At 36.0% G+C, this 9,651-nt stretch overlaps 1 long non-coding RNA gene across 1 annotated transcript; it reads left to right on the top strand.

Annotated features, from left to right (window-relative positions):
- The first annotated feature begins 5,600 nt into the window (after positions 1-5,600).
- On the top strand, positions 5,601-8,227 carry LOC131857193 (uncharacterized). The gene is made up of 2 exons (XR_009358593.1): positions 5,601-7,635; positions 7,899-8,227. It is a non-coding gene; the product is annotated as an uncharacterized LOC131857193 (long non-coding RNA).
- Positions 8,228-9,651: the final 1,424 nt, after the last annotated feature.

Below are 9,651 nucleotides of genomic sequence, written 5' to 3'. Positions count from 1 at the left end.
TCCACCACGAACCATGCAACCACATTATTCTAATGAATGCTTCTCAAGAGCAAATCAACCCTTCCCACAATAGGCTACATGGTACGGGGGTTGGCAATAACCTCGTCCTTACCCTCAATGGTCACAACAATAATATGCTACACAACCATGGCAATAGGCATGGAGGCCACAACCACCACACCCTACATCATATCAACAACCCACATCGTATCCACAATCATATCTTCCATAGGCTCCATTTCCTTCACCACCTTTAATTAGTCCTTATCAACAACCACAAAAATTCCTTCCACCTATACCATCATCTTCTAATCCACAAGTAAACCCACCACAACCACCAAAACCAACAACTATGCCAACACAACCAAATCCTAATCCCAATAATAAGGCTACACAACCTATATATAATAATGAGGTGGTGGGTTACCCTACTTATCCAATCAATGCAGTCAAATTTGAAGGAGTTCAATTGAGATCAGGAAAAGCCCTCCAAGGCCCTACTATCACAAAAGTCGATGAAGAGCCTAAAGAGGCACCTGAAAAAGAACCCCCATTTCCTGACCATTTACTTTCAAAGCCTGTTCCAAAGGAAATTACCCAAACTGAATTTGATCTTATGAATGAACTTTGAAATGTTAATATTAAAATTACTTTGTTGCAAGCCATAAAAGATATACCGGTATACAATAAGATAGTTTGAGAGTTATGTGCATGCAAGCAAAAGAAGAAGGAGGATCCAAAAACCATCCAAGTTATCAGCCAACTAGCAGACCTGATGCTTGGGAGTTTGGTCATGCCCAAATACTCAAATCCAAGAAGTCCAATCATTAAGGTAAGTGTAGCTAGGAAATCGGAAATCATCAAAGCAAATTCAATATACTAATCTAGCTCAGTCACAAAAGCACAATTGCAATGATCAATCCTAATTACATCCAATAAAGACATGAAAGCAAAACATTCAAGATTAAAAGCTAAGCAAACCAAATGCAGATCTGAATATCTCCTTCATGTGGCTCCATTGTCCTTCTTTCTTCTTCAAATAGCTTTTGTTTGTGGATCTCACCTTCAAGTGCATAAAGCTAATGTGAAAGCAAGATTGACATTGGCACAAGAATACTCAAAGCGTGATTGATTCGACAAAGTGATTCAAACAAGTGATTATTAGCCGAGATTGAAGAAATTCATCCAATTTATAGACAAATTGGAGAAATGATCAAATTAGCATGATTCAATTCAAATGGAAATTGTAAACCAAAAATGTCAATTATGACAAATTATGACAAATTATGCACTTTCTATGCAAAATTGATTGATTGATAATTTATGACAAATTTCTATGTCAAAAATTGATTGATTGTCAATTATGACAAATTATGACAAATTGAAATGTCATTCCCATGAAATTAGGAGACATAGGCCCACCAAGATACCAAACAAATGTAGTCGCGCAAGCACGATTTAGACCGTGAGGCCCTACTTAGATGTTGATATGAGAAAGAGTCCAAGGGTCATCACTTCCCAAGTAACTACAATTCCCACGTAACCCTTCCTTCAAAGCTTTCGCCCATCAGGTATTTATTTATAGTGAGTTAGAATGCCAAGGTACTCTGGCTATGCTCACTTTGGGTCGTTCCCTTCTCACGATTGTCACTTGCTTGCAAAAGAAAGCAAATGGTCGGGAAGGCAGGCCCTCTAAAGGTAACACACAATCCAAAACATGAGAATGGTATTGAAGATCTGGATTTCTGATCATCCTAAGAAGGATGAGAGCATACTCTCCTACTCCAATGTCAAACTCAACAATCAAAGCAAACATACATTCATTCCATCCTATTTAGAAATCACTAGGTGCCTAAATATTAATTGCAAACACAAAGTTTAGTTGTAGTCCAAGGCAACCTGCAAAAACCCAAGTCAGAAGTTTGATATGTTTAGTCTTTGACTATCGAACCTGCACAAAAACGTGTTAGTAGTTTCATTTGTTGTCATTGCCATGCATATGCCAAGGTTCTACACAGAGAATCAGTACCAAAAAACCAAAAAGCAGAAACAACATGCAAAATAGAACAATTTGCAAGTAAAAACACATTGCCTTTTACCTCTGTTTCTGTCCCTACACAGGCGCAGAAGTCTTGACACAGGCGCAAAAGACTTGACACAGGCACAGAATGTCCTTGACACAGGCGCAAAATGCTTAACACAGGCGCAGAATGCTTAACACAGGCGCAGAAGTTCCCAGAAAGCCCTGCATTACCCTGTTTCTTGGGTTTTTAACCTGCAAATCAACTCAAAGGCACTCAAAAGCATGGTTAAGTGGTTAGTTCACGTCGGGTTCACCAATTAATGTAGCTAGGAAATCAGAAATCATCAAAGCAAATTCAATATACTAATCTAGCTCAATCACGAAAGCACAATTGTAATGATCAATCCTAATTACATCCAATAAAGACATGAAAGCAAAACATTCAAGATTAAAAGCTAAGCAAACCAAATGCAGATCTGAATATCTCCTTCATGTGGCTCCATTGTCCTTCTTTCTTCTTCAAATAGCTTTTGTTTGTGGATCTCACCTTCAAGTGCATAAAGCTAATGTGAAAGCAAGATTGACATTGGCACAAGAATACTCAAAGCGTGATTGATTCGACAAAGTGATTCAAACAAGTGATTATTAGTCGAGATTGAAGAAATTCATCCAATTTATAGACAAATTGGAGAAATGATCAAATTAGCATGATTCAATTCAAATGGAAATTGTAAACCAAAAATGTCAATTATGACAAATTATGACAAATTATGCACTTTCTATGCAAAATTGATTGATTGATAATTTATGACAAATTTCTATGTCAAAAATTGATTGATTGTCAATTATGACAAATTATGACAAATTGAAATGTCATTCCCATGAAATTAGGAGACATAGGCCCACCAAGATACCAAACAAATGTAGTCGCGCAAGCATGATTTAGACCGTGAGGCCCTACTTAGATGTTGATATGAGAAAGAGTCCAAGGGTCATCACTTCCCAAGTAACTACAATTCCCACGTAACCCTTCCTTCAAAGCTTTCGCCCATAAGGTATTTATTTATAGTGAGTTAGAATGCCAAGGTACTCTGGCTATGCTCACTTTGGGTCGTTCCCTTCTCACGATTGTCACTTGCTTGCAAAAGAAAGCAAATGGTCGGGAAGGCAGGCCCTCTAAAGGTAACACACAATCCAAAACATGAGAATGGTATTGAAGATCTGGATTTCTGATCATCCTAAGAAGGATGAGAGCGTACTCTCCTACTCCAATGTCAAACTCAACAATCAAAGCAAACATACATTCATTCCATCCTATTTAGAAATCACTAGGTGCCTAAATATTAATTGCAAACACAAAGTTTAGTTGTAGTCCAAGGCAACCTGCAAAAACCCAAGTCAGAAGTTTGATATGTTTAGTCTTTGACTATCGAACCTGCACAAAAACGTGTTAGTAGTTTCATTTGTTGTCTTCGCCATGCATATGCTAAGGTTCTACACAGAGAATCAGTACCAAAAAACCAAAAAGCAGAAACAACATGCAAAACAGAACAATTTGCAAGTAAAAACACACTGCCTTTTACCTCTGTTTCTGTCCCTACACAGGCGCAAAAGTCTTGACACAGGTGCAGAAGACTTGACACAGACACAGAATGTCCTTGACACAGGCGCAAAATGCTTAACACAGGCGCATAATGCTTAACATAGGTGCAGAAGTTCCCAGAAAGCTTTGCATTACCCTGTTTCTTGGGTTTTTAACCTGCAAATCAACTCAAAGGCACTCAAAAGCATGGTTAAGTGGTTAGTTCACGTCGGGTTCACCAATTAATGTAGCTAGGAAATCAGAAATCATCAAAGCAAATTCAATATACTAATCTAGCTCAATCACGAAAGCACAATTGCAATGATCAATCCTAATTACATCCAATAAAGACATGAAAGCAAAACATTCAAGATTAAAAGCTAAGCAAACCAAATGCAGATCTGAATATCTCCTTCATGTGGCTCCATTGTCCTTCTTTCTTCTTCAAATAGCTTTTGTTTGTGGATCTCACCTTCAAGTGCATAAAGCTAATGTGAAAGCAAGATTGACATTGACACAAGAATACTCAAAGCATGATTGATTCGACAAAGTGATTCAAACAAGTGATTATTAGCCGAGATTGAAGAAATTCATCCAATTTATAGACAAATTGGAGAAATGATCAAATTAGCATGATTCAATTCAAATGGAAATTGTAAACCAAAAATGTCAATTATGACAAATTATAACAAATTATGCACTTTCTATGCAAAATTGATTGATTGATAATTTATGACAAATTTCTATGTCAAAAATTGATTGATTGTCAATTATGACAAATTATGACAAATTGAAATGTCATTCCCATGAAATTAGGAGAAAAAAAAGGAGAGAATTGAAATAAATTCTTCAATCATTCAAAAATTGATTGATTGAAGAATTTATCTTAATTCCTAATTCATTGTGAGTGTCTGGGGCATTTTTAATATATATGTAAATTTTAATATCATTATTTTAGAACTTTTTAAAATACATTAGGTAAATAATAGTTTAATTTTTAAATTATATATTTATTTTTTTAATAATAAGTCATATGTTTAATTTGTATTTATTTATTTTAATAGTTATTATGAACTAAAACATCCATAATATATTGTGTTTTTAAGATATATATTAATTTAAAATTTTAATAATAATATTATTTTTAAAAAAAAAATTACATATTAAAAACATTAAAAGTAAGAAGTTTTTAAAAAGTATAATTATTTTTGAATTTATTTATATAAATGTTATAATCATATATTATATGTTTAATTATTCTAAAAAAATTAAGAATAAAAGAAGATTGAAAATATATTATATGTTTAATTTAAAATATATTTATTCAAAATTTGATTTGATAGGTTTATTTTTAGTGAATGTTTAATATTGGAAGATTGAACTTTAGAAGACGTCATTCTGTATTTTTGGTGAATGTTTAATATTGAAAGATTGAACTTTAGAAGATGCCATTCTTAAGGGAAAATTACATAAGTAAAAATTTAATTCAAACATTCACCAAAATACATCTATCAAATCAAAATTTTTAACTTGTGTGTAATTTATATACATTCTATTGTAAATTTGAGCAAAAAGTTATAGTTTGAATTAAATTTTTACTTATGTGAAATTTTTACTTGTGTAAAAATTTAATTCAAACTATAACTTTAAAAAATTTAATTCACTTTAAATTTTTACACAAGTTTGATGCTCATCAAGATTTATACCTTGCGCATAGCCCAGTACGGTGATGTACGGTTTGATTGGACCATTTGAGGGGACGGGGGTCGTATGTCATGGGGGCATGGAAAAGGGAAGGCATGGCATGAGCGGGCCATTTTGTCCACTGCGTAGCCATTGCCTATGTCATGGGGGCATGGAAAAGGGAAGGCATGACATGGGCGGGCCATTTTGTCCGCTGCGTAGCCATTGCCTTGTATTTCTTTCAAATGATCATTTGGCATGACCGGGATGGCTCATCCTTTCAGTTGGGGGAGTTTGTGCCATGTCATTCTCCTTCGTGTCCTATTTTTAGTAGTTCTCGCCACATCATTACTTGCCTCTGATATGATATTTTTGCCTATTACCTTGCCATTATTACCGTTTGTGGCCGTACTTTTTTCATTGATTGCCCTTTCCCTTTCTTTTCAAAATGCATTGCATTTCCTGTCGTTTTCTTTGTCGTCGCTTTCCTTTTCTACTGTATCCCATTTTCAAAGAAAAAAAATTCTTGCCTGAACTCTATCGCTTGCCACCATGGGGGGTAAACACCTTCATTTCAAACCGGAATCCATGGATAAATTGAATGTTGAAGAGGAAGTATTGAAAATCTTCGCTCATTCTGGTTGGACAAAGTTCTTTGAGCGCCTGTGCGGGTTTGATGCTGCCATAGCCGCAGAGTTTTCTATGGAATTTTAGGGAGATAGTGCTATGGTGCGTGGGTTACAGTTTCCTGTCAATTTGCAGACCATTGCAACCGTTACTGGTTTACCCCAAATTGGTGACCATTTCTTCCCCAATTCATCATCCAGGGTCATGGATTTGAAGCTTCATAAGAAGCAATTCCTTCAGCATGGGGAGTTATTTGAGAACGTCCAAGGTTAAGGGGCAGTGCGAAAGTATTTACCAGAGCCATGGAGTGTTGTTGCTAAATTTTTGATCAATTATATCACCAGTGAAGGACGCTACAAGTATGTATTTGCCCACCATTTTTGCCTTATGTTACACTTACGCCATGGTGTTCTTGTTAATCTTCCATATTACCTATTTTGTTCATTGAAGCGTTCCTATAACCAATATGGTCGGGGTCATGCTGATTCTCTTGCCCATCATGGGTTAATTAAGTTAAATGTCATCCATAGCCTTCGTTCTGCCCAACCTGTCCTAGAGTGGGATGCCTTTGTCGGCCAAATCAATATAGATAACCCTGAGCCTTCTACCATTGATAAAACCTTCGAAGCCAGTTCTTCTAAGAAACGGTGTTCAAAATCCTTGTCTTCTCCGAGCCCTAAAAAACCCAAAATCCTAAAGCCCCAAACTCCTAAGAAGAAAAAGGGAAATCAAAGAAAAAACCCAAGTCCACACGCTATGATTACTCGTCAGAAGCAGCGTACCCCCGATAGGTTGCAAGAACTAGATGAGGCAGTTGGGTTCGTCCGTGATGTGGAAATGTTGGCTACCCATCAACCTAAGAAAAATAATCAGCGACTTTTAAGAGAATTGAGAAGTCAACAACGTAAGAACAAGAAACAACAACAACAAAAAGAGGTCCCTGCCCCTGGTGAACAAGAGGATTTAGCGTCAGGAGATGAAGAGGCACCTGAGCATTAAGAAAAATCTCAAGAACAGGTGATGAGGGAAGAATTTGAACACAATGATAACACTACTCAGTCTGGGGAAATTGAGCAAGGCGATACTAATACCCAGACTAATAAAGACAAGGGTGCTCTAGAAAATCAACAAGAGGATCTTGAGCTTGAGAATTTAAAGGAAGATGTATCTATTCAACAAACAATAAAAAAAACATGCAATATTTCTCCTATGACAGACACCCAACAAGATGTGAGTGTAATAGAAGAAAATCCGATCACAAACACCGGTATGATTCCTTGTCAAGATGCACAAATAGAGAAAGAGACAACGGAAACAGAGCATCCTCTTAATGAATCAACTCTTGCAGTTTTTAATAGTGAAGATCCTATTGGTCATATAAACCCTACTGTTCTAACAATTCAAAATGATTTCAATCTGGTTGCTACAGAAGCTGGTAAAATCTATGAAGTTCCTGAAGCAGAATAGAGTATACTGCCTATTTCCAATGCACAGTTATGGCAAGTTGTCACTCAACTCCAACAATCCAATCAACATTTACAGTTGTAATTACAAGCATTTGTTTCTCAGGGAAAAGGAACCACTGACAAAGCAGGAGTTGAAAATACAGAGATTTTAAGTATCAAGCCTATTGGTTCCAGTTGTTCACCTCATTTGCATGAGGACATGCAAAGTCTTTAAGCTGGGGGGAAATGATGGGCGTGCAAATATGCTTCACTTTGTATATTCCTTATGCATTTTTGTCATGCTTTAAGCCTTTCCTAATTCCTTTGATGTCATTAATCATTGGAGAAATATAGTACATTTGATAAAGTTGTAGGGTAGGAGATATTTCCTGAAGAAACAGCCTTTCCTAATTCCTTTGATGTCATTAATCATTGGAGAAATATAGTACATTTGATAAAGTTGTAGGGTAGGAGATATTTCCTGAAGAAACAATGATAAGTACAGAAAATAACAATAAGTTGATTGGTTGTGCTACAGGAACAGGGAGAATGATAGGCAAGATACCAGTTGAGCGGTCATGCGAAAAGGGTCTTGGGTGTGAGCAGTTGCTGTTAATAGATTAACAAATGTTGTTTTCAAATCATGGCTTATGACCAAAACTTTATGCTATTATTTCCATGTTAGTTTTGTGGTTAAACACTCGTGGCCCGCGACCAAACCGAAATACGAACTTATCTAAGTTTAGTATAAAGGCCATTAGTCATAATAACTTAGTCATTAATTAGTTAGATGCTTTTGAAACTATATAAACAAGTATGTAATTGCAAGATGGGTGTGAATATATTAAAAAGCTCTGTTAAAATTCATTCTTCCTCTATTTTTATGAGTGCATCAATTTAGTGAATTGAATCTCCTGTAGCAGTCGCGTGTTCATTCTTCCCTCACCACGTGAACCGGAGGAAGGGCCCCCTCTTGGGAAACTTGGTGAGATTGTTTCAATTAGTTTGAATTTGTTGTATGATTTATTTCCTGAATATATGTTCATGAATGATTTGCAATTGATGTGAATGTAATTAGCTTTGAGAGTTAAATGGTTTTCTTTCAATCGGAATAAGATTTTGTCTTTGAAGTGTTTTCATCTCTTATTCGGACTTCAAATCCTTTTCTTCTCCATTCTGTTCCAACCCACTAACATCCCTATTCATAATCTTCCATCATTCCTCATTCCCTGTTACAGGTTTACACTCTATTATAAACCCATATTTTCTGTTATAGGTCAACAAACCTCCTGTTGCATTCTCTCACTCTGCCCTACAAAGCCACCAAGTTCTTGTCGCAACTCCTCATAAGCACCATTGACCTCCTATCACAAACCACTTCCTGTCGCCATTTATTCTGCAATCCTTATAGCTGAAGTCCTCATTCCTTTGTTATTATCCAGCAATATGTTCCAAGGAATTTAAGTGTGCCAATTAAGAATTGAAGAGCTAAGTGTGATTTAAATATGTGTAGAGTAATGATGTTTAAGATGTGTTTTCTTAGAACAGAAATGTGATTGTATATGCAAGATTGGGAGTGTGTTTTCATTTATAGGATTTGGTTTGCAAGTAATTCATGGTTATTAGTATAGGATTTGATTTGCAAGATTAGATTGTGGTTCTTAATTTAGATTTTTCCTTTTTCCTGTAATCTGCATTTCATTCCCCCTTAACTTGTTATCTTCATCCCTTCGGCAAATTGCCCCAATATCTTTCATCAGTCTACGACCCCGGATTGACATTCGATAGGAGTAAACTAAACCTCCAAAACAAGATCAAACCTTAAGTTAAATTGAAACATAGTTTTACCCTACATCACATATATCATTCAATTATTATACAAAATGGCCTATAAGATCTCATACATATGAGTCTTTACAATACACCATGTCAGCTTACAAAGATTAATTACATTACAATACAATTCACATAAATAAAACTTTGTCTCATGTCGGCCTGAGTGTTGGTATACTTCATTGCCGGTGTAATCTGGATGCCGCTGAAAGTGCCTATCGGTGCCGGTAGATGATGTCGGTGTTGCCGATGAATGTGTAGAATCTTGTTGCTGGTTGGTTGCCATCAATGACAACATCAACCATTCTCATTAGAGTGTAGAATGCCAACATCAAATTGTATTGTGCCATTTTTCAACCTTTAACCATGCCACATGTTATTTTCATGATGACACATCATTTTGTGGTTGAGTCACGTGTTAATGCACCTGTGTCTTTCCCTCAACTTTATAAGGCCAT

The sequence above is a fragment of the Cryptomeria japonica genome, chromosome 7, assembly GCF_030272615.1.
Source record: "Cryptomeria japonica chromosome 7, Sugi_1.0, whole genome shotgun sequence".
NCBI classification, from domain to species: Eukaryota; Viridiplantae; Streptophyta; class Pinopsida; order Cupressales; family Cupressaceae; genus Cryptomeria; species Cryptomeria japonica.
Note: the sequence above shows the minus strand (reverse complement) of the source record. Positions and strands in the feature narration are given on the sequence as shown.